General features: G+C 43.1%; 1 long non-coding RNA gene across 2 annotated transcripts in view; it reads left to right on the top strand.

The window, feature by feature from the left end:
• The first annotated feature begins 7,333 nt into the window (after positions 1-7,333).
• Positions 7,334-26,521, top strand: part of LOC144798854 (uncharacterized) — a 216,632-nt gene continuing 197,444 nt past the window's right edge. For both annotated transcript variants that reach the window (XR_013603678.1, XR_013603679.1), the window contains exon 1: positions 7,334-7,456. This is a non-coding gene — a long non-coding RNA (uncharacterized LOC144798854). The remainder of the gene's footprint in view (positions 7,457-26,521) is intronic.

The raw sequence follows: 26,521 nt of genomic DNA on the forward strand, positions 1-26,521 counted from the left end.
GTAATATGGTGGCCTGTTTTTTGTCAAACACCGACTGGAATTCCTTGTATTCTCTGGATAACTCCACATCGGGTTGTTCCACAGTCAGGGGAGGATCCATAGAGAGGGTTATGGAGTTAACCTCCTTGTCTGTTCCTTCTTTGCGTGGCACAGAGTTTTCTGACTCTGTCACGTTCTCAATTTTAATAGGAATAACTCCAGCTTTCCTATGGGGGCTGCATCTTCCACTAAAGGAAAGTGTCGAATGTTCCCAATCTATCTGGGGGTTATGCAGGCGTAGCCAGGGCAACCCTAAAACCACCGGAAATTGGGGGGAATCTATCAAGTCGAAAGTAATTTCTTCCCAGTGATTGGACTGCATAGTGAGTTCCATCCTAACAGAAGTTTGGGTGATGGGTCCAGATTTTAAAGGACTGCCATCTATGGTATACACTTCTTCACTATAGGTCTTTTGTACAGTTGGAATCGACTGTTCTATGGCCCAATGGGTATCCATAAAGTTCCCGGATGCTCCGGAATCTATCATGATAGGTACTTCTATCGTGATTCCAAACCAGCTGAGCTGAGCCATGATATAAAAATGTCCATTGTTAATCAAAACAGAAGAGACCATGTGTTTGATAGGACCCGAGAGAGCAGTCTCAGACAGTCTCAGGTCTACTAGTTTTCCGCCCGGCGTGAGGATTTAGGCTTAACAGGGCATTCTCTGAGGAAATGACCTGCTTTCCCACAATACAGACATAATTTATTGTCTCTTCTCCTTTGTTTCTCGGTTTCTGTCAGGGGACCCTTAATGCTACCTATCTGCATAGGCTCTGGTTCTTCGGTTTTTGCTTCAGTCTCTGTTTTCTTTTCTCTCGGACCTATTCTAGAAAATTCATATCGACCCTTATCCCGTTTTCTTTCGTTTAACCTGTGGTCGAGTTTTACCACTAAGTCTATCAACTCAGAGCAAGTTTCAGGGGGGTCCACAACATGAGCTAGAGCATCTTTTAACTCTTCCCTTAACCCTTTATAAAACAGTGCACTACGTTTTCCTGGTGGCCAGTCAGCCTCTACAACCAATCTATTAAAGGTAGAGATATACGTGATAAGATCTTTGTTTCCCTGTTTAAGGTATAAGAGTTCAGTGTCAGCTGCATGGGTGAAGGTATGTTTATCGAACATCTTTCTTAATTCTCGTTTAAATCGATTGTAATCCACTAAAAGTGGATCATCTCTTTCGATTAAAGGAATCGTCCAGTTAGCAGCTGAACCTCCCAAATAAGAAAGAACGAACGCTACTTTGGCCTGATCGTTTGGAAAACAAGCTGCCTTGCATAAAAAATGTAGCTGGCATTGCGTAAGGAATGCTGCGCATTTATTAGGGTCTCCATAGTATCTTTCAGGAGGGGCTAATGGTATGGTCTGAGGAGTAACTACTTGGACTACGGAGCTGGGGGCACTAGTTCCGGCTCCTCCATCTCTATGTCTTTGTAACGCTTCTACCTTATCAGAAAGGGATTGGGTCTCCACTTGGAGATTGCCTATCATCCCTGCTACATCTGCAAGTGTAAGATCCATGGCACTCGGGAGACAAATAAACAAAGGCTTCGCGATCTGTCGTGCTCGCTTCCAATTGTCGCAGGAGTGCCACGGAGCCTGATGCCTAGCCCTCAGTCTCGCCCCTTATCACCTCCCTGTGTTAGGAATGACAACTAACACATAAGCGGTGACTTGGGGAAAACAGGGGAACACAACAAGGAAAGGAGGGGAAGACACTGCAGTCAGCAATCGTCTGAACAGGACAGGTTTCTACTTCACCGGAACTGTATCTATAAGACAAAGCAAATGATTAATATAGTTCTATTCCCACTTTCCTAAACATGAGTGTTTTAGCGCTGGATATGTGTATAGTATACCTATGGGAAGTTGTGTATATAAACTCGGTCCCCTGTGATAAAGAAAGTCTTGATCTTCCTATATTGTTACCTAGAAATAAGATCACAGAATATTAGGTATAGCTATGAGATGTCTAGGGTTTAAGTAATATAGCGTTGTATATGCAATGTACCTCTTAACTTCAGAGGATACGCTTATAAATGTCCACTACTGTCAAATCCACTGTTAAGAGTCACAAGGAAAGAAAGTCTCAGCAAATACAAGGACGCTGCCTGAAAACAGACGCCTACGAGATTAAAGGAGAAAACTCCTGTGTGCTACTTCCGGTAATATACAACAATTATAACGCTTCACAAACAGACTACTCTAAAGTCCGCTATGAACAAAAGGGCACACTCTAAATAATAAAGAAAGGCAAAGAACCGTGACGAACCAACCGACTCGACACCACGAAGTAAATAACAAGCCTGACAAAAGAATCAAAGGAAAGTGAATCCCGGCACTCACGAACCGCCGATGGTGGAAAACGCCAACCGCTAACTCCTCGGACGTTTCCCCTGTGACCCGGAACGAATCAGGAACACTAGCTAATCGCGAAGCGCTTCCGGGCAGGAAAGGCGGACCTAAATGCCCCGAGAACCATCATGCGCATGCGCAATACTCCCGCCGTCGGATGGGGAGTTATTGCCAACCACGTCTGTTTTGCCAACCACTTTGTTCGTTACTAACGCGGATTCCGCTCCATGTAAACAGGCATGACACTCGCTCGCTGCGCTCGCTCGCTACGGTGCTGTATGCAAATCACTTTGCGCCCCACCACTTTCAAATCTCACCCACCGCCCCTGAAAATACAGGCACCGCGTTATCGGGTTGTCGTTCTTCAGATATTGGAACTCGGCTTCTGATATTAGTTTTGCCGTTTTCCATCTGATCAATTTCTTGCGGAACTCCAATTTTATCGTGTTCAATGTTGTGATGTTGTGATGTTTATGCGTTCATAACATTGGCGGTCATTCAATTGCAGGTATGCTTCCTTGTCATACTGTTGCCTGCTCATATATATATATATATATATATATATATATATATATATATATATATATATATATATATATATATATATATATATAATTTTGTTAAAACTAAAATGTCTTGGCAAACGAAAGCCTTAAAAAGGAAGATAAGTTGTGAATTTTATTGTATTTTGCATGTCAGAAGTCTTTTTCTGACATGCATCTGCATAATCATGGATTTTCCAAATTTTCCAAATAATACACAATCTGCATCATTATTTGCAGATTTTACCCCCAAAAGAAATTTTCTTTCCAGCTGCAATGATCCATAAATTATGAAAACAAAAACCTCTACAAGGAATTCTTAGCAGTGTCAGATCCTTTACAAATTGCAGTGTCTTGCATTGTGGAGCTTTTAGTTTTGCTTTGAATACTGCTATTAAGGACGTAAACACTCAGCATGCAAAGTGCTGTAGGTCACAATGCCTGAATTGGCTGAAGATGTTCAGAATTGACATTAAGCCACTTGCCCGCTATGTTTGACAGGTTTACAAAGCCATCTGGCTCATTTAAACAAAAGGCTTGTTTCACACATAAAACCAAAAGTAAACTCTGCTCACATATTTTGTCCGAGTTCACTCTTTCATACACGTCATAACAAGCAACAGCAAAGTGAATTGTCTTGTCTTGTGTGTAGTGGTAAGTTTAATACTGAGCTTCACAGCACAACAAAAGAGCAATATAGGCAGCAGCATTGCAACATTTCCTAACACAAAGAATAAGTGAAAGACAGGTTGCAGAAGCAGGAAAGACATAACACAGTTCACTCAAAGGTGCAGTACCGGTAGCTAGCACACTAAAGAGTGAGTGAAGGGAGTTAAATGACTGTTGTACTCTCTCAGTGAACAGACATAGGAATGCAAGAAGTACAACAGTCCTGGAAGAAACTGCCAATTCTTCTATGGAATTACCATGCATTCGTGAACTCATTTAGGATGAGGACCCTCACTTACCTAATGTCTGGTCGGCTTTGTCAATGGGTTCTACATTTAGCACTAAGAAGTATCCACGAGTACTACTAATCACTGGTTGTACACTTTCCTAGTTATGGGTTCCCTAGTTTGGATGAGGTAATGTCCCCCAAGTTGATATTTTTGTACTCACTTCATTGAACTTGGACCTTTATTAAAATTGTGTGTTGGTGAGCTAAATGTTTTTACTGGTATCTGCCTACTAAAAGATTCAAAACAGAAGGGTCAAGCAACGAGGGTGCTACTTCTCCTGTCAAAATGTTTTGATGCTCAAATATTGCCCCTACATTGTCAGATGCCTTCCTCAGCACTACAGGTCTTGGTATCTCACATCAAATTTTGTGAAAAGGATGTTTCATTGGGCATGTTGTGAAAGTTTATTCAATATATCCTTTATTTTTCATAAGATGTGGCAACAGCAGTGGAAACAACCCTTCTTCATAGACAAGTATATCTTGGCTTCAAACAGTGTAAACTTCCAGAGTACGTAGGACAGCAGCAATGAAAGCTTTCTCCACCACAGGACACATACAAAGAAGTCAGTAAAAGGCTGTGCTTGCTCATAGAATGCGTACAGCCTGGTAATAGCAAAGCCAGCTTCCTTCTCACAGCATGCAGGTAGTGCAATCTAAGATTCTCTGCCAAACAGATTCAGCAAGGCAGTCTAGTACAAAGTTTAATTGCATACAGAACATCCAGTTATATCAGGACTGGCATGCAGGTTACTGACAGAGCTCTGCAGTTGGTATTTACCTCATTGAGTGGAATGTATAGGTGGATGAGCGAGTGAATATGCAAGTTCTGACACCATTATCACACTGGTGATATTCTACAATAGCATTCGGAAAGTCCTGCTGCTGTCAATGAGAGAGCTCCTGAGGTCACATCCTGCAGTCCTGCTGATGTCACTTCCTTTAGATCTCACTCCAGCTGCACCTTCTCCTATTCACGTTCACATTTGTCAAAGGCTATATTTGTACTAGACCTTCTCTACTCGTGGTGTGACAGACAATGAAGAGAGTGACACGTGCCCAGTATGCCTTGTTTAAAAAACAAAAAATGGCACATTCAAAAATATAGAACTTGGGGTGGATGGAAGTTAAGGAATTTGCATCATGAAATTCTGTGAACTTAGTTACATACAAACTCTGAGAGAATCAACAGAGCTCCAGCAATGGATGGAAAATATGCAGGTCGCAAAGCTTGTGCTGTCATTTAGTGATGGTAACAATAGCAGCTCTGAGAAATCAGCACGAACGGCACCATGCACTGCACAAGAGCGCACAATTCGACTTGATTTTGGTGCTACTCGAGTAAAAGCAAACCACTCGAGAAGCAGCACTCCGACCGCGGCGCTACCACCTGCATTAGAAAATCACACATGGGGAGGCCAAAATCCAGCTTGCGCTGGAGGTTCACAGGTGAAAAATTCTGCCTACAGAGTTTAAGGGAATTTGGCTGTAACTCTATGTTGCAGGTGTACCATGGACTTACCAAATTCTGCCAATTCTACAGGCAGAAAGAAACATTCTGCCAACCCCTAAACAAACCTCTCCCTTGCTCTTTTGTTCTCTTCCCACCATTGACCCTTATCTCTACGCTGCCTCTTTCTCTATTAGATATTCCTTTCTCTCTCTCATTCTCTCACTATCCAGCCTATACCTCAATTCTCTCCTTTCCTACCTTTTCACTCTTTCTCATTCTCTTTCCCTTCCTCTCTCTCATGTGTACCTGTAAGGGTTACATGTATCTCTCCTCTCAGTCTTTTCTCACTTTCTCTTGTTTCACCGTCAATGTCTTTTCACCCTTTTCTCTTATCCTCAATGCCCTCACACTCTCATTCACACCAGACCCTCTCCCACTCTCTTCTATCCGAATGTAATGTATTATATATACCTCCAACAAACACCTCATTTTCCCACTCTCTTACCCTCCTATGTCTCACACAGCCCCTCTCTTTATTACTTATCTCTACTACTTCTATCTCTGTCTTCACTCACCTAGGACCAGCGCTAAGATTTTTGCCATCCCTTGATTAAGGTCAATTTTTCTCCACCAACCACATTCTCAATTGTGCCACATTTGCTGCTTTTACTATAAATATGTGGACCACCCTTCTAGTAGCAAGCCTGGCATCCACCTAGCATCCTCTTCCCTAAAAATGTCCCCTACTCGCTCCTGTGACTTAATTCGACACAGTGATAAGTGCAAGATGAAACAAGGATCTTTAGTTGGAAAATTTGGGCAACAAAAGTTTGTGAACATTTATAAATTATTGGAGTTTGTTGATGCTTTGCTTTTTCACATAATGAGAAGTATCTGTTACCTAGTATGTTATTGTTATTTAGAGCAACACAGTCACAGCCTAAGTAAGTATGCTCTAGACCAGTGGTTCTTAATGTTTTTCATTTCTGTGAACCCCCACTTATTCATTACTGGAACCCAGGGATCCCCCAATGAACCATTATTGGAATCTGAACACCCCACACTGAGTTATTCCTTGAAGACCTGAGCATTCTTGATTATTTGAGCTGCAAAACAATACACAAAATATCCAGAAACGAGCATTTACCAAACAAACACACAATTGATTAAATATTTAATTCAATAAGAACAATAAGAAATATTTTTTTTTAAATGGGAATGTTGGAGCTTTTCTAAATTCAATTATGGCCACTCCCAGCCCATACTATATTCTGTTTCCATTCACTTGCACTAGTCCCACTAATGAATTTGAGGAAACTAACTTAATTTTTAGACTCCGATTTCAAATACCTTTACATTTACAGAACATTTTAAAATGCAGAATCTTACATCTTGCTTCTTTATATTTTCTTTTTTCATCTATTAACATGATTTCATTTTCTTGGCCGTCGCTGGCGCCCAGGGGTCCCGGGCCCAAGGGTTAAGAACCTGTCCACTGCTCTAGACAGGCCCACAGGTGGCAACTTCTTCAAAACGGTTCAGAGTGCGCGCCGGGTGCTGTAGTCCCAGCCTCGGTGCTGCACCTGAGCAGAGCAGGGAGGACCAGCAGTGAGGCTAGGATTGCAGTACACTTGCAGCGGTGGTCTCAGTCTTAACAGGGGTGGCACTGTTGCAAGAAATCAGCAACATAGCTGTGTAGTGTGTGGCTAGGGGTAACGAGAACGTTAAATGGCTGTATTGAGGCGCGTTGGCTGTAATACTTTCCAACTGGACTGGATCTCCCAGAGTGCACTTCGGCGGGAGCACTATGCAAGCTTGTCTTGAAAAAATGCCTTGCACCTGGGGCAGCGCGTGGCGCTCCTGGGCGCACCTGCGGATTCTGCGCGGGGAGTGGCTAAGGTTCGTGAAGAGGAGGAGGCTTCCGATTGGCGCATGGGAGGGCAGGTGAGGCTCGTGAGCTAATTGCGTGTTCTGATTGGGCGAGAAGTTTGCATTGAGAGCGATTACCCGAATTGTTTGCGCAGGTGCGCACGCGGCCAAGGGTCGAGCCGTGTGGGAACGAGGCGGTGTCTCAGAAGCAGCGTCGGAGCCGAGTACAGAAAGCCGGTGAGTGCAGTCTGTTTATGGCGAGCAATAGTTTGATATTCAGAGCGAGTGCGCGGGGACTTTATTTTTGATCTGTAGAAACGTGGTGGCAGAAAGTGAGTAATAATGGTATAGCTTACTCCGGTAGGGTCAGGAAATACGCCATTCCTCCCAGTGCCTGATATGAGCTGGTGCTTGCAGCTGGGGTCCACCGGCATTTACTTTTTCTCATCGGACTTTGGCTCATTTAAAGAAAATGACCACGCGCTAGGAGGGAGAGGAAAGCGGAAACCCCGTGGCAGCTGAGCCTGAGGTGCAATTTGCAGTAAAATTCGACATTTCAACCTGGTCGGTTTAAGCCGCAGAGGTCTTCAATCTGTGGGGCGCGACCCCCAGGGGGGTCGTGGAGTCCTGGGAAGGGGGTAGCAGATTGTTAGTTTGCCTTAGTGGCGTCGGGCTGATTGAGGGTGCTCACGGTGGAGGGCCTAATTCACACCGAGGCGTGAAAAACAACAAAGCCTCATTAACAAGTAAAAGGTCTTTTAAAGACCTGTCAAGTACTCGGGTGTGTGTGTGTGTCCCTGAAGCCGTTTCAGCCAGGCTCACATACAAAAGGGGGGAGCGGGGTGGGGTGGCTCGGGGAGGAGGCTGTAGGGCACCCCAGTGCGCCATTGAAAGTAGCCAGGGGCGCCGCGAAAAGATGTGCACCAAGCACACAGTTTGGAAACTTGGGATTTCAAATCAGAGGCAGCTTTATTCTTGCAGTTTAAAAGCTGGAGTTCCAGAGGCTGGAAAAGTGCAAACGGTGTAGCACATTTATTAGCAGTTCAAGCAGAGCCTTTCTGGGGAAGAGGGTGGGGCCTACGGGGGAAATACAAGATAAGCAAGCAGGTAGACGAGACTGCCGGACTGTAGGTCAGTGTGCCTGGAATGAGACTCGGAAGTGATACTGAATAAGGAAAACAAACATCCTGCAGCGATTAACGTAAAAGTAAACAGCCTTATTTTACGCACAACTGCCCTTGATGATGATTTATAGCGCCTGGGAGCCATCTCCCGTTTAGCGCTGCTGGCACAAGTGGGGTATATGGACAGGGTTAACCCAAAGCAAGTCACTGAGACCTGGGTAATCTAAGTACTGAAAGGAAGGGGTCTCAGTGTGAGAGCAATAGTTATACTAATACATTTTAAGAAAAATTAAACGACAATGAATGAATCCAACATTGTTTTAATTCACAATGAGGAACAATATAGAGAATATATTAACATTTTCTCAATGCATAAAGTAGGTTGAACAGTGCCCTGGAGGGGAGGGGGGAAGGTGATGTGAGGATGGTGTGGTAAAGGTATTGTGACAATAAAACCAAGTGAATATCAAAAAGTTACATTTGTGTTTACATTACACTACACATAGGATGATTCGCTATACCAATGTATACAATTGTCATACTCCAATAGTGCAATCGATGTCGAATGTAGGTAGGGAGTTGACTAAAGGGAGACGTTGTCGACGTTTCGACCCTCTGATTATCGCAGGGTTAGTTGAGCCCTTGCAGTGGGGTCTTCTTCAGGACAGGGAAACGGGCAGGCAACCTAATAAATACGTATATATAGAGGTATATATAAGGTGGCGGAATATATCCATTTTAGAAAAACAACAATTGGAATGGATTACTGTAGCACACATCAAAGAGCATACCGTTAAACTTGGCACTCTGTCTTATCACTGCTTAAGTCGTCAGGATTAATTATCATAACTGAAGTTAAAGAAAATGAAATGTAATTAGAATTAAGAATTTTATGGGGGGCATTTAGCACGACAAAGGAATCATAATAGATAGCAAATATTCTCACCGAAAATGAGTCAGTCCATACTTCGATGGAAATAAATAAGGGAGAGTCGGAGAAAGAGGCCAGCCGTGGGGCGGCGGCACAGACAATTTCTGAAAAGAAACGATAGTTTAGATTATAGGGTGTGTCATGGATATATTGCATCCAATAGAATATTATAGGCATTTAAAGGAAGACGTCAGCTTACCAGCGTCGTCCGAATGGATCAGCGATGATTGATACGTCGCCTCGTGCCAGTAATTATCTAGAAAACCGGTAATAATCTAACTTAGAGACTTGCATAAAGTAAACTGCCAACTCATAATGGCATTACAAGATCATTCAGGCTTACCGAGTTAGTCCGGCAGGATCAGTGATAGCGTGGTATAGGGTTCAACCTCGTTTGGTTAGTTGACCTGTAAATCATATAGCGCAATAAGTTGCCTTGGCCATTAAACACAGAGTCATACTGCTTAGTTCAATCGATAGTAATGGGATTCAACCTGACACAAAGTCAGACAGAGCTTACCGTTTGCCGATTAGATCGGGTCACACAAAGCGCTGGCGTCTAGCGTAGCGAGGCAGACTTCCTGGTTAGGAAAGTAACCGTGGAAACGGGGCACGTGATCACCGCGCTGATAATAGAGCGCGAAGACAGACCAAGGTTGACGATAAAGTTAAATTTAAATTTAAAAACTGGCGATATGGAGGGAATTAAATTCAAGGAGCATGTAACTGCACCCTAATAATATTCCATTAATTTAAGTTGTGGCTTAATATGTGGTATCAAACTGTTGCCAATACATGGAGAATCGAAGTAACCATGGTGACTGGAAGCCGAGCAATGGAAGGCTTATTCGAAAAATCGAATAGCAGAGACCTAGCCAGTACAAAGGGGGCGTTGTAGCTGGATTAACCCCGTAATGAATACAGATTCATTTAATACAAAATTAAAAAACGATACACATATGGAATTGCATTAATTACAATGTGGATAACTCCTGTCTGGATTAGACCCACGAACCAATCACGAACAGGTATTACTATTAGGTAGAGCATTAGCATTTCACGGGAGCATTACTATATGTGCAATGTTACTGTTTGGGGAGTACCTCTCACATGAGGGTAAAGTCCCACTCAGTACCTCACATTAGGAGTACAGTGGACTAATGCAGACTAACCGAAAGAAAACTTAAGGGTAGCTGAAAAGTCATCATAATCGTTGTGACCATCGGTGTGTGATCACTTTGCAGTCAAACATAGAGAGTACACATAGTTGGAAGGCGTACCTCTCACATGAGGGTAAAGGCCAATTGCAATAATTCGGATCATAACCGTGTGTGCCTGTGATATTGGAAAAGGCAGTGCTGGGACCACGGGTGGCAACATCACTAATATTCTGAATATCCGCGAAATTAAATGGATGTTTCGCTTTGATTCAATTCAAAATGGGCTTAATGAGTATGACAGTTCCTTTTCACAGTTAGCAATATTGCCATGATAGGTATTGACTTATTGTTAACACACACGGTTATGATCCGAATTATTGCAATTGGCCTTTACCCTCATGTGAGAGGTACGCCTTCCAACTATGTGTACTCTCTATGTTTGACTGCAAAGTGATCACACACCGATGGTCACAACGATTATGATGACTTTTCAGCTACCCTTAAGTTTTCTTTCGGTTAGTCTGCATTAGTCCACTGTACTCCTAATGTGAGGTACTGAGTGGGACTTTACCCTCATGTGAGGGGTACTCCCCAAACAGTAACATTGCACATATAGTAATGCTCCCGTGAAATGCTAATGCTCTACCTAATAGTAATACCTGTTCGTGATTGGTTCGTGGGTCTAATCCAGACATGAGTTATCCACATTGTAATTAATGCAATTCCATATGTGTATCGTTTTTTAATTTTGTATTAAATGAATCTGTATTCATTACGGGGTTAATCCAGCTACAACGCCCCCTTTGTACTGGCTAGGTCTCTGCTATTCGATTTTTAGAATAAGCCTTCCATTGCTCGGCTTCCAGTCACCATGGTTACTTCGATTCTCCATGTATTGGCAACAGTTTGATACCACATATTAAGCCACAACTTAAATTAATGGAATATTATTAGGGTGCAGTTACATGCTCCTTGAATTTAATTCCCTCCATATCGCCGGTTTTTAAATTTAACTTTATCGTCAACCTTGGTCTGTCTTCGCGCTCTATTATCAGCGTGGTGATCACGTGCCCCGTTTCCACGGTTACTTTCCTAACCAGGAAGTCTGCCTCGCTACGCTAGACGCCAGCGCTTTGTGTGACCCGATCTAATCGGCAAACGGTAAGCTCTGTCTGACTTTGTGTCAGGTTGAATCCCACTACTATCGATTGAACTAAGCAGTATGACTCTGTGTTTAATGGCCAAGGAAACTTATTGCGCTATATAATTTACAGGTCAACTAACCAAACGAGGTTGAACCCTATACCACGCTATCACTGATCCTGCCGGACTAACTCGGTAAGCCTGAATGATCTTGTAATGCCAATATGAGTTGGCAGTTTACTTTATGCAAGTCTCTAAGTTAGATTATTACCGGTTTTCTAGATAATTACTGGCACGAGGCGACGTATCAATCATCGCTGATCCATTCGGACGACGCTGGTAAGCTGACGTCTTCCTTTAAATGCCTATAATATTCTATTGGATGCAATATATCCATGACACACCCTATAATCTAAACTATCGTTTCTTTTCAGAAATTGTCTGTGCCGCCGCCCCACGGCTGGCCTCTTTCTCCGACTCTCCCTTATTTATTTCCATCGAAGTATGGACTGACTCATTTTCGGTGAGAATATTTGCTATCTATTATGATTCCTTTGTCGTGCTAAATGCCCCCCATAAAATTCTTAATTCTAATTACATTTCATTTTCTTTAACTTCAGTTATGATAATTAATCCTGACGACTTAAGCAGTGATAAGACAGAGTGCCAAGTTTAACGGTATGCTCTTTGATGTGTGCTACAGTAATCCATTCCAATTGTTTTTTCTAAAATGGATATATTCCGCCACCTTAGTAAATAATCCTCTATATATACGTATTTATTAGGTTGCCTGCCCGTTTCCCTGTCCTGAAGAAGACCCCACTGCAAGGGCTCAACTAACCCTGCGATAATCAGAGGGTCGAAACGTCGACAACGTCTCCCTTTAGTCAACTCCCTACCTACATTCGACATTGATTGCACTATTGGAGTATGACAATTGTATACATTGGTATAGCGAATCATCCTATGTGTAGTGTAATGTAAACACAAATGTAACTTTTTGATATTCACTTGGTTTTATTGTCACAATACCTTTACCACACCATCCTCACTTCACCTTCCCCCCTCCCCTCCAGGGCACTGTTCAACCTACTTTATGCATTGAGAAAATGTTAATATATTCTCTATATTGTTCCTCATTGTGAATTAAAACAATGTTGGATTCATTCATTGTCGTTTAATTTTTCTTAAAATTTATTAGTATAACTATTGCTCTCACACTGAGACCCCTTCCTTTCAGTGCTGGCACAAGTGGGCAGGTAAAAACTCATGGCTAATAGCCGCGTTCTCCAAGTTACACACATTATGGGAACATATTTGAGTACGTTAATGTGCCTGCTGCTAAGAGCTGTATAAAACCTGTGGGTTAGAGCGATTTTGGAAAGACTAACCCTGGATTAAAATGCAAACGGTGTGCATTTGCTTCCTACTTTATGGTTTGAGCGCAATACTTGCCTATGTCTGCTGCTATTAGTCATGAACATGAAATTTGCTATTTGATTTATTCATGTTCTCCTTGCATGTAGTGGATGGATGAAGGATGGAAGGATGAAGGGTGGATGGATGGATGGATGAAAGGGCAGATGGATGTAAGGATGGATGAAAGGGTGGATGGATGAAGGATGGATGTATGGATGAAGGATGGATGTATGGATGGAAGGATGAAAGGGTGGATGGATGAAGGAAGGATGTATGGATGGATGGATAAAAGGTTGCATGGATGAATGATGCATGAATGGATGTGTGAAAAGGTGGGGGATGAATGATGGGTGGATGGATGTATGGAAGAAAGGGTGGGTGGTTGAAGGATGGATGTATGGATGTATGGAAGAAAGGATGGGTGGATGAAGGATGGATGTATGGATGGAAGGATGAAAGGGTGGATGGACGAAGGATGGATGTATGGATGGAAGGATGAAAGGGTGGATGGACGAAAGATGGATGGATGGATAAAAGGTTGCATGGATGAAGGATGGATGTGTGAAAAGGTGGGTGGATGAATGATGGGTGGATGGATGGATGGATGGAAGGGTGGATAGGTAAAGGATGGATGTATGGAAGGATGAAAGGGAGGATGGATGGATGTATGGAAGGATAAAAGGTTGCATGGATGAATGATGGATGGATGTGTGAAAAGGTGGGTGGATGAATGATGGATGGATGGAAGGGTGGAGAGGTAAAGGATGGATGGATGGAAGGATGAAAGGGAGGATGTATGGATGGAAGGATAAAAGGGTGGATGGAAGAAGGATGGATGGATGGATGTGATGAGGTCTAACAGGCGCATTTATGGTTGTCAATAGTTGTTGATGATGAGGAGTACCAGTTTCTAGAAACTTTTGTCGGAACGGGGTCCTTACGCCTAAAAAGGTTTTACAAGGGGGTCTCGGCATCCAAAAGTTTGAAGACCTTAAACTTTAAGGTGTCTGGAGCGTGGCCCGGGCCCGCTTGTGAAATCCCCCGCAGCCCAAAAAAATGCGCACTTAATCCTACCTCTCAAAACTGTAAAGAGGAAAGCGCCAGTCCCATTAAATGGAAACCCATTAAACGTAAGGGATGGAAGGTGAAGAAAGGTAGTGACAGAAAATCTATGTTTGTATCCTCAGCTGAGGTCCTTATAATCAGCCACACTAAACGCCGCCCCACGCTAGAAGTGAGCTGTCCACCCCCTTGGGGGTGAGGAGGCTTCGTGGCACACTGGAATGACGAGTCCAGGCGCACCGGGAGGGTTCCCTCACTCCTCGTTTCATTGAACTCGGGGCACCGTAATGACAGGTGAACGCGCACAATGGACCCTGCTGCTTTGCGCACGAGCGTAGCTTGTTCCAAAGAATGGTTACGAACCTCGTAAAGGATGGCTCTGGTTAGCATGCTCGATCAATACTTTTGTTAGCAAAGCTATTTTCTCAGGGGGCGTGACGAACTGCTCAAGGCGTAGGCGAAGTGGACACTTGTCCAGGCCCCCAAACTACCAAGCTCGCCATTGCAAAGTGCCCTTTCTCCTTCTCACTGCTACTTATTCCTCGCTCATGGCGAACAAAGTGGTACAAAAAGGGGGTGGTGATGACGGAGCATCTGAACCAATCAAACACTCACACCCAGTCAACAGATCTGGGTTTAATCCATCACTGTGAGTCCCTTGCTCACTTTGCCACTGGATTCAAGCAAGCCTGGCTGAAGACGGCTGAAATGCCAGAAACCGGTCCTGGGAAGCTTGTTTCCGGTCCAGGGAAGAAGGCATGGCTTGGCAGTTCGGGCTGGACTGTTCCCATGAGGCACAGGGTCAGACTGATTTGCATATGGCCATGTCTGAACTGGGGTGGCAGAGTGGGCTAAATAACGGTGATGTATTAAACCCAGATCTGTTGACTGGGTGTGAGTGTTTGATTGGTTCAGATGCTCCGTCCATCACCACCCCTTTTGTACCGACATATTCCTCGCTCAGCATGTGTTCTTCTCTCTTCACCAATGCATGGATAGCTTAATAACTATGGAAACCCTGGGAGAAACTTATTCTGGGGCCCCTGTTCGCAGGGTTTTAAGCAGCGGAGGCCTGTCCAGGTAAGAGTGGTGATGCCGCATGGGGGTATTTCGACAGATGACAAGTAAAAAATAACTTAATTTTCTCTAGTCCTCGTTAATTGAAATACCACCACTCTTACCTGCACAGGCGTGACTGGCTTTAAGTGGGATGAAAAACCTGGGGGGGGCGAAGGGGCGTGGCCGATGTAATTAAGGGCGTGGCTTAAAACACAGAAGCTAAAAATCTGTGCTTAGCACAGTGTACTCTACCCCCGCCTCCCCCATATTTTGCTGTTTCGGTCGTTGCATCCAGTTATATAATCCAATAAGTAACATTACACCCACAAGAAGCCCAGGACTATTGGCTTTGTCAATGGTTGTTAGTTGCATAAGATAAATAAGCAACAACTATGGCTTTGTTTAGAATATTAAAAATACTTCAGTTCTGAAATGAGACAGTGAAAGAACTAAGACGAGTCTCTGTGAAGTTACATCAAAGGCTTTGAGACGTGGTAATGCTGCAGAGTTGAGGTTTTTTCTCACCCTGATGTTGAGGGCAAAAATGGAGAGCCGGATAGGGACCCGTCTGAGCATCTGGTTTTAGGCTCTGCCGACGGCAGAGCACCGGCAGGACCCAGGCCACGTAAAGCCCTGCCTGTTCGGAAAACGGCTTTGAATTCCTGATCTGATTACAGCTCTACCATGCCATTGTTGGCCGGGTCACCTGCAGTGCACATATCCATTCAACAAAAGGACAACCCAAATATGCCCACACAATACCTCTGTAACTATCAAAAAATACAAAATATCACGTGAGACTCACTTAAGGTAAGAAACCTTATGTGAATTTGAGGGTTCTACAGATTCTAGGTGAATAGCTTAAAAAAAAACCCCCAAAAAAAACACACGATGTAGAAAATGAAAACTCTCTTAGGGAAAGTAAGAAGGCGTAAAATGCAAACCGGGGCAGTATATTCACACGTGGCATCTTCTTACGGTCATTGTTAAGAATTTACTAATTTGGTCTTTAAAGTTTAGGAACTGAAAAAAGAGCAATTATGGAGCTGTTTAAACATCTATTTTTATTTTCTGCTGAGTATAACCACTTGCAGGATTGGCTCCATGAAACTGCCAAGGGAATTCAGAAGTTCAAGAGGGGTAGGGGGCTTAGAAGAGACCAAGGACAGCAAATCAAAAACGGCAGTCTCATAAGTAGCGCCAAGAGCAGAAAAGGAGCTACAAAAAAGGAGGAACAGCTTCTTACTGTGGATTTCCTACCTCAACGGGGTGTGTGCAGGCCTGAATAACTCAGTACAGTTGCTAAAGCTGAAGTTAAAAATAATGCAGTGTCTGCTCTCACTAGCTTCCTTTGGAGCCTAAAACTGCAAATGAGGTCCTTGTGAGGCAGTAGTAACAGCAGAGCCCTGGAGCACCCACCAGGGACTGCACACAAGTCTTGGGATCCTGAATGGAATTGTGTGTGAAAAGGTGGTGCTTATGTGCTTTAAGGTATAGTCTCTTTCAGCCCCCCTACCCAGACAGACAAACCAATCAATAGGCTCTTTCCAACACCGGGAGACGCCGGGGATGCATGCCTTTGTAGGGTTAAGGGGTCAAATCTGGTTCAAATGAGCACCTAGGCACTCTGTATAGGTGTTCGCCACTCTATCCATCTCTGCTAGACCTTGTTGATGTTTCTGGTCTTCACCTGCGCCCTCGGGGCAGCAGTGGACGTGGCAGACAATGGAAGGTCAAATGTACTATTCTAACTCCAGTCCTAGAATATTTTGGGTGAAGTTATAAAGTCCCCTTGTATTTTAGGAAGGGTTGAAAGGTAGACATTTTGAATTGCATTAAGTGCTGCACTAATGGTGCCTCTCTGCCTAAACCACCTAGGAATACCTTGCAGAAAGGGCTGCCTTCCATGCCTTTGTGATATAAAAGTAAGAGCATCGATTTCATATTCAGCACCTTTACAGATGAGCTGCAAACCCACTGCATGCAGTGTTTTCTAGCTCACCTTGATTTCTGAATGTTCCTGTATATTTTCTGCTCACTGAGAGACAAGTGATACTGGAACAGTTTTCAGACTGGGGGTGCTGCCATCAATGTTACGTCACTGAAGTCACAGGGATTGTGAAAAGACCAAGTATCGCACAAAGAATAAGTATAGTGAGCGATGCGCATTCAGCAGGAGTGGTTAGGGTGTGGTATGTAGCGGGTGGTGCATTTTGGAGCACACAGTCACAAGTATGACACTGAAGCTTGGTGGGATAGTGCACTGTTATTTAAGGACATCAATTTCTTTTGGCCAAAAAATAGCACTGACAGTGCAGTTTAACTGATAATGCCATTGCTCGTGAACAATGTAGTAAAATCATGTTTCCGCAAATATTTAAAATGTGCACATCACCAAATCAAGTGTTTTTTAAAAATTTGTTTTGAACCTACTCCAATCTTTGAACGCACCACCCTTCAGAATAAAAGATTTTTGTATCCTTAGCTGCTGATTTTGTTTCTAAATATTTGTCTAGTGTATTTAGTTAATTAAATGTTGTATATTAGAAACACACAGCATTTCCTTCGTCACTTCTTGTACCCCATCCGGATTGCCATGTAGTCCACTTTACAAAATGCTTTAAGTTTTCAGTTAAAGAAAAATAGACAATGAGAAATTGGGTTCTTGGCTGACTGGGGTGTGAGTCCTGGTAAAGCAACAGCCACAATCTCTTTCAGGGTGAACCACCAGTCACTATATTAACCTGTGCCTAATCCTAGGTAGCCCGACACAAAAAGCAGTCGGGCCTAACTTTAAGGCAATGCGGAAAGTATGAATGCAGTGCACATACAGTATTAGTGAAAATGCAAGGAAAACTTCCACACCATTAAAAAAAATAGAGTAGATGTTAAATTATTTAACACCAAAATCAAATCAATAGAACCAGAGTTATGAATTTAAAGACTTTAGTAAAAGCCAGCGCCCAAAAGTCAAAGCGACAACCATTGAATATAGTTGTGTGATACCGGGTCAAAGTTGAATAATATGGCCAACCGTGGTGGAGCACGGACAGCACTTAAATCCATGTGGCTCTGAATAGGAGGCCGGCAAACTAGCCCTTGGAGTCACTCTGGTGACTCCAAGGGCTAAAGGGCAAAATCGGACTTTACCATTCAAGAGAATTTTCCATTATAACTTTATAGCTACCAAACATGAAAGCGATACCTAGTCCCAATCTAAAGTTAACTAGCTTACCCTAAGAATGTGGTTCCTGCTTGGACTGGGTGCATACCTATGCCAACCAGAAACCCAATTTCAAACACAACATTACCACGTTTAAAGGAGATAGTACAAGCACTTTAGCACTACTTAGCAGTGGTAATGTCTGCAGAGTATTAAGGCCACCAACCACAGGCGGCTGGAAGGCAAAAGGTTGAAGGAAAAACCACACCAATGATGTTGGGTGAACTACAACATACATTTTTTCTAGATGAAGGATTCTTTTGGGAAATGGTGTCACATTTGCATGCCAAACTTGGGGAGCATAAAGGCACTATGGGGGCCTCCTCTAGGGTAAACGTGAGGACTCCCACTGTACTTGGAGAGTTGAAAATATTCATGAGCCTCACGCTCAATGTGGTAATAGTGCACAAACCGTACAGGCCACTGGTCTACTCATGTATTTTGGGCAACATCTAGCATGACACCGGTCACGTAGTGAGAGAGGCGTTTGATTCTGTAGTGTATGTTGCATTTCAATGATTGCCCTGTATTGCCTTTGGACCACCCAGACCGGGCAGGTTGTTCAAAATTCAACTTGTTGTGGAAAATTACTCTGCCAAGTTTCTAGAGATCTGTACTGCAGGAAAGAATATAGTTATCGATGAGACCCGGATCATGTTCTAAGCTGATGTTCTTTCAGTACATGCCAAGCAAAAGAGCTTGTGACAGCATCAAGATGTACATGTTGCTTGAGAACTCTACTGGTTAAGTCAAAATTGCCAGCTTACACAGTGACACCATGTCACAAGATTAACAGCTCATTTAAAATGATCTCCTGCATAGACGCCTCAGGTAGGGGTGCTGCAGCATCCCCAAAATAACTAGACCAGGGTCCAGAAAGTGGAAGGGTAACAGATGCCTGTATATTTTGTTTTTATCACAACACATTTGTGGTGCTATCATAGAGGTCAAATGTCAGGCTATGCCGTCTTACAAATTGCTGCTCACACTTTTTATTTAGTAATTTACATATGTTAGACCTAGCGTCCTTAGTGTGGTCTTCCTCCAAACGTTTTGTCCATTTACCTTCATTTTTGTGCCTAGGTTTGTTAGCCTTAGACCTCTGTGCACTTTACAACTGCTGACCAATGCTAAAGCACATGTGCTCACTTTCCTAAACCTGGCTTGATGGCTGACACCCGATTGACAAATTTAATTTACCTATACGCTCCTTGTAGAGTGGTATACCATGTACCCAGAGCCTGTAAAACGAATGCTATCAATGGGCCTGTAGCACGTATTGTGCCATCCACTTAAGTAGCAATATAACACCTGTTCTGGCCTGCGATTGCAGCCTGAATGCAATTTTACACTGTCAATTTGAGTTGGCAGTATAACCCCATTGCAAGCCCTAGACTCCCCTTTTATTGCATATGTCACCCCTAAGGTATCCCCTGGGTAGCCCATAGGATGGGGTGCATTGTAATTAAAATGTTAAGTTTTGTGTCCAGGTAGTGAAAAGCTCCTTTATTTATTTTTTACTACTGTGATGTCTACCTGTCGCATAGGATAACAGCTGTCTTTAAAATATAATTAGTGATACTCTAAAAGATAATCTGTGCTCACCCTCTGGTAGCTTGGCACAGAGCAATCAATCTTATCTAAAGAGGCAATATCTCATGTAATGTATTTGTGCAACATGTAAACACAGTAACTCAATGAAAACACCAGGAAAAGCTCCACGCAGGTTTAGAAAAACAGAAGATCATTTTATTTATCAAGACCATCATCACTAGAATCAAATAAGTAGAAGTTGAGTTATGAATTTTTTAATAATGCATACTTCTAGCGCTTAGTAGCTATAAGTACTAATGGGTGTTACCTGGTCGCGGTTGACTGGGGCAACGTCAATAGTTCTGGGCGATCGCGATGGAGTGCAGGCTGGCCACAGGACCCACGCAGGCCCCGGTGAACAAAGTAATTTATCCTAGTCTCGACTGCGAGATGCAGGTTGCGGTTGAGCAACAGGTTGATCCTGCAGTAGATGATGCATCTATTTTCTCTGCGCAGTAATGGTGATACATCTGTTCTGTAGACAAAGCAGAGAGGTGTTGGTTCTGAAGTGATGCACCAGGTTTCTCCGTGCAGTCAACAGGATGTGCCAATCTCAAGCTACTGTGCGGTGAAGCACAGTTCCATGCGTCCGGTTCGACAGGCCCTGCAGTGGATGTGATCTCCCTGGTTCTGATCCTTCCAGAGGGATGATGCAGCGATTTCTGCTAACGCAGTCAGTGGATGCATTGATGCCTCTGAAGAAAGTATCTGGATCTGCTTCCAGTGCACCAGCCACAAGAGCATTGGTAGAGACTTTGATATCCCGGAGTCTCACTCAACAGGAGGCAATCCAACAAACCCTTGGAGATCACCTTGGTGCACAAGCAGAGTCTAGCTTTCTTCAGCAGAGTCAGTGCAGCAGGACTGCACAAGAGAAAAGCAGCCTTCCAGGTCAGCAGTACCGCAGTGTCAGTCCTTGATGCAGCACAGCAACTCTTCTGATAGTCCAGTTGTAGTTCCAGGATCAGATATAATGTGGTCAAAGACCCAGTACTTATACCTAAATCTGCCTTTGAAGTAGGAGCGACTTCAGAGAATGTTCTTTTTAGTGCACAAGTACGTTTTCTTCCTCAGCCCTGGTTCCAGACTCTGTGTAGGATAATCAGACCTTTTATGTGGAGTAAGTCCACTATCTATTCAGATGTCGGCTCTTCCCACACTCCCTCACTGCCCAGGTAGAGCCATCAAAATGAAGATGAGTACTTGATCACACCTAACCTTCTTGTGTTTGTGGCTGTTTTGAGGAAATTCACAAAGTAGCTGTCATCCACCCCAGACATGGGTTGAGGGAGGCTGCAGGAACACAGAGCAGAGAAATGTCCACTTTCTAAAAGTATAAGTACAAAGACAGTTATGCATGTATGCACAAAGCATTACACGAACAGGAAACAAGGAGACTCAATTGGTTTGTCTTAAGGTTTTTAATCACCAAAGTTACATCAAGGTATACAGATAACCCCTTCCATGCTCATGACAAGCTCAGCTGGTCATGGCATATACCTCTCAGGTGCTCATGACGAGCTGAGCTTGTCATGACCACACCCGTTTGCATAACTGTCTTTGAACTGATACCTGTTGGGATATTGTTTATTACGTATATACTATACCCAATCCCGATGTGGTTTATGGGTCCCACTCCTGTTATGTTTCACCCACTTTCTAAAAGTGGCATTTCTAAAATGGTAATAGTAAATCCAACTTCACCATTAAAGATGATTTATCATTACCATTCCAAAGCTAAAAAATGACATGGCTATTCCTTTCTAATCCGGAATTACAGCTCGCAGTATATTATGGAATTCCCAATTTTAACCTATTGGAGAAGTAGGCCTCACAGTAGTGAAAATGATTTTGGGTGTTAGTCACTACCAGGGCATGCAGCACTTAAAAGTACATGTCTGGCCTACTTTTTATCATTTACAACTCCCTGCCCTGGAAAGCCTGAGACAGGTTTGAAGGGCTACTTGTGAGGGAGGCACAGTCTGTGCTGCAGGCCCACTTTTAGTTTTTAATTTACAGCCCCTGGTATATGGTACACTACTTTACAAGGGATTTGCAAGTAAATTAAATGTTACTTGGGTAGAAACCAATTTTACCATGTTTAGGAGAGAAGCGAAGACTCTTTAGCACTGGTCAGTTTTAAAGTGCTAAGAGTCCTAAGGCCAACAAAAAGGAATTAGCGAAAACAGGAGGTAAGCAGGTAAAGAATTTCGTCAAAGACCAACCAAAGAATGACATATCTAAATCATTGCTTTAGACTCAATTGGCATATTTGATTTGCTTGCAAGTCCCTAGTAAAGTGGTACTACATGTACACAGGGCCTGTAAATTAAATGCTGCAAGTTGGCCTGCAGCACTCATTGTGCGACCCACTTATGTAGCTGTTTAAACATTTCAGGCCTGCAATTGCAGCCTGCATGTGAAGTTTTAAACTGTCATTTCGACCTAGTGAGATAAACCACAAGCAAGGACCATAACTCCCTATTTAAATGATTCCTAGTCACCCCTAGGGTAAGCCCTCGACAGCCCGGAGGGAAGGTGTAGTGTAGTTCCTATATTCCCAATAGGCTCTGCGCATTGGAATAACATAAACGGTAGTTTAGACGTAAGACTGAGGTCATCTAGGTCTCTACTGAATATGTTAGACTTAATTAGTTTTGCCAGCTAGCTCAGAGGTCACTAGAAACTCTCTCGAATGTTCAGGAAGGAGTTAACTTTCCTGATTAGACAAGAAGGGATTAGTTTCTGACAACCACATAAACATGACAACTTTGCTCCCCCCAGAATAAGAAGTAGATCTCCAGAGTCGTGTGAAAACAATAGACAGCTATTTCACTCAGCCAATCGTGCATGCTTAATTTCACCAGGAGTGCAGAGAAATAGAGACAGGCGTTTTCAATAAAAGGTGATATTTATTGAGCAGTCTTCTTTCTCATGCAAGAGAAAGGAATTGCCACAATTGCAATACTTGTCATAAAGTAAAGTGCGTACAGTAAAAAGAGTATTATGAAATAATACTGTAAAAGCATTGATATGGTTTCTGAGCCATATGATACTTTAAAACAGATAAAATATATACATACATAAAATCATTGACTAAACGTACTCAACTGGTGCTTCTAAGATACGCCGACCCCGGTGTAGCTGACCTAAGCCTAATACGTGGGAAGGAGTAAGTAAGTTGCAGTTTAAGTTAAGATAGTTTTTGCCGAGAATCTGCATCAAGAATTCTCTTAAGGTTTTGATCAGCTCTGATACGGCGGGATTTCTGATCTATTGCTATAAATCTAGATCCCAACTCAGGTCGACTGAACCGTTGATACCTGTCATAGAGTAAAAGGCAATCCACTACTAGGTCAATCAATAAGGACTTACACCACTCTAAAGAACCACTTACTACGAATAAGTTTAAAAGTTTTATTATAAAGCCAAAGTTAACTGGAGATACAAACATCTCAATATAAGGTTCAAAAGATATACTGGTATCAATACAAACGTAAACTTTCTAAATGCTCTTAGTCGGCAGCAGAATATGACCAAAACAAATTCAAAAATCATCAGAGTTGCAAGAATAGACACAAGCTGTAACTTGTGAGTCATTTACAGAAAGGAAGAAAATCCAGATTAGACTGTCCCTACACTAGACTAAGTGACATCCCTACTTAGCAGAATCTTAACCTAAAAAGGTGTCAGCCGTGGTGACTTCCAAAGAAGATCACTCACTTCCCTTAGTCTTCGTTGTGAATCGGTGTCTCGCAGTTACCCTATCTGCCTACCCATCCGCTCTCTTAGGTTCCTCAGACCATCTGCCCTAACTCCACCCAGGGTTGCTGTCCCTAATACAAAAATCACATTTACAATAGAAACGCCCTTTAGAGACGCCCCTCACGTGGTGTCGGTTCTGGCATTTTCCATGCAGATACTCCTCTGGGCCCATCGTTAGCGTTGACCTTGCTCCTCAGGCTCTTCTCCGGCAGGACGGTACCCCCCAGGAAATTCCTGAAGCCTCCTCCAGGCCTGTGCCTGACTCCCTGAACAAAACTCTATTCATCACTCTCTTGATTGGAACCTCCTCGCACCTGCAAACAGACACTTGTACAGTGGGCCCCAAATTCCGGCCTCCACCGTATCTTCTAAGTCGTAAACCTTCGAGCAGGCTCCGCAATTTATGCTTAACATGCCATTCCTCTAACACATGCAGATCAAAAGAAATGACCTTATCTATTCAGGCCTATTAGAATTACATGAAACAGGCCTGTGCACTCTGTAAACCTTTAATTTCTTAGTCTAAACAGTATTCTAACTTATTACACACAATGGTTATATGAAACACTTCTATAAAACATATATTTCAGTTCTATGATAAATAATACTTTGAACTACAACAACATTAAAAACCATATCATGTGAGAGTGTAACAGCACCTTTCATTCTCTGTGAACTGCCATGTGGCCTAAACATTTCTACGTTTAGCAGTATTACATTCTCCTCTACATCAGCCACATAACATGGGATTTCAACATTATTCCAACATCTCTACACACTTCTACATTAGCTTTTCACACTGATATATGCATTCTATTTTAATTAAACACTCTTGTATATTTTCACTCTATGAATTCGACACTCTTATATAATCTTTACTAAACTAATGCAACGTGCTTGTAAATATGGTGCACTTCTATTCTTTTAGTAGTCATCACCATCACAACACCATCCCTGAGGTAAATAATAATAATAATAAAACCATTTATTAAGCGCCTGGTTACACTAACAGTGTGTCCCCGCGCTATAGAACCACCTCACAAAACCCTCAAACCAGCCAGAGCAGTGAAATCTCCAACACAACATAGATCATTAATCAGTAGAAAAAAGATGCGTCTTAAGTTTCATGCGGAATCTCCTCTCGGAAGGTTCCATCCGCAATTCAAGAGGCAGTCTATTCCAGTAGGAGGCTGCTAAATAGCAAAATGAGCGGCCGCCCATTTTAGCTTTGAAAATGCGAGGGACTGAAAACAGCATGCTGCCCAGTGATCTTAAATGACGTTTCGGGCGGTAGATGTTAAGAAGCTTGTTCAGATAGGGAGGACCTTTCCCTTGTGCAATTCGATGGGAAATGCACATGGCCTTAAAGAGTATACGCTCCTTTATAGGGAGCCAGTGCAGTTTAGATAAAGCATCTTTCCCTGATGCTCTACGGGGGAGGTTGAGGACTAGGCGGGCAGCCATATTCTGGACTCTTTGGAGTTGTCTCAAGCCTTTTTGGCTCAGCCCTATAAGAAGGGCATTGCCGTAGTCCAGATGGGGGGTGACTAAGGCATGTACAAGAGTTTTCCTAGAGCTCATCGGTGCTAGGTCCAGAACTTTACGCAGGATTTTAAGAACAGCATAACATTTGCCCGTAACCTTTTCAATATGCTTCACATACGAAAGATTGGTATCCAGTAACATTCCTAAATTTCTGGCTGAGTTCGTAGGGACAGGGGTCTGGCCAAGTTCTGCAGGCCACCAGTCTGATGACCACACTGAATGAACCTTCCCAACGAGTAACACTTCGGTCTTGTCTCCATTAAGACGCAGACAATTACCATTCATCCAGCTCGCTACAGCTGAAAGACAAGCTGAAAAGTTGGTTGCTGTCTATTCACCGTCTTGACTGAGTGTAATCATTAGTTGCGTATCGTCGGCGTAAGTTATAATATTAACACCAAAGGACTCAACTATGCGTGCAAGGGGTTCCATATACAGATTGAACAAAGTAGGGCTCAGATTTGAGCCCTGTGGAACCCCGTGCTTCAGCTGTCTGGGAGTGGACTTGAATGGCGGACAGTGGATCTGGAAATTTCTGTTTTCCAGAAATGGCTTTAGCCACTCATATGCGTCTCCTTCAACTCCGATCTCAGATAGACGTGACAGCAGCGTGGAGTGTGACACAGTATCAAAAGCTGCGCTTAAGTCGAGTAACACAAGCGCTGCTGTCTGGCCTTTGTCGGCTATTTGCCTTAGTAGTTCAGTAGAGTAAAGGACTGCCGATTCAGTGGAATATTGAGCTCTGAAGCCTGATTGAGTAGGGTGAAGGAATTGGCCTTGCTCCAGATAATCCATGAGCTGCATGTTCACAATTTTTTCTGCCACTTTCATACAGAATGGCAACAGAGAAATTGGACGTAGGTTCTGCAGTTGAGACATATTCAGGTTAGCTTTCTTTTTCAATGGAATCACCTGAGCTCTTTTCCAAGGTTCAGGTACTAGCTTTTCAAGGAAGGAGAGAGAGATAAGATGACTTGTGTGCCCTAATAATACATCTGTGATGTCGGTAAAGCATTTAGGGGGAGCAGCATCATTCGGTGAGCCTGATTTCACACTATTGACAATGCGAAGCATTGACTGACGGTCAGGCACCGCAAAACTATTTAATCGCATAGTTCTTTCCGGGCAATTGTCTATCATGTTCCCCTGTATAGGACACACAGGTGTTTTATTGAATGAAGCATGTATTGTCTACTTTGTTTATGAAATGATCTGCGATGGAGTTACATAGTTCATCGGACAGCGTATCGTGGGCCAATAGTCTATTAGGGACCGTTA

This window comes from Lissotriton helveticus, chromosome 12 (assembly GCF_964261635.1).
Source record: "Lissotriton helveticus chromosome 12, aLisHel1.1, whole genome shotgun sequence".
Classification (NCBI taxonomy): domain Eukaryota; kingdom Metazoa; phylum Chordata; class Amphibia; order Caudata; family Salamandridae; genus Lissotriton; species Lissotriton helveticus.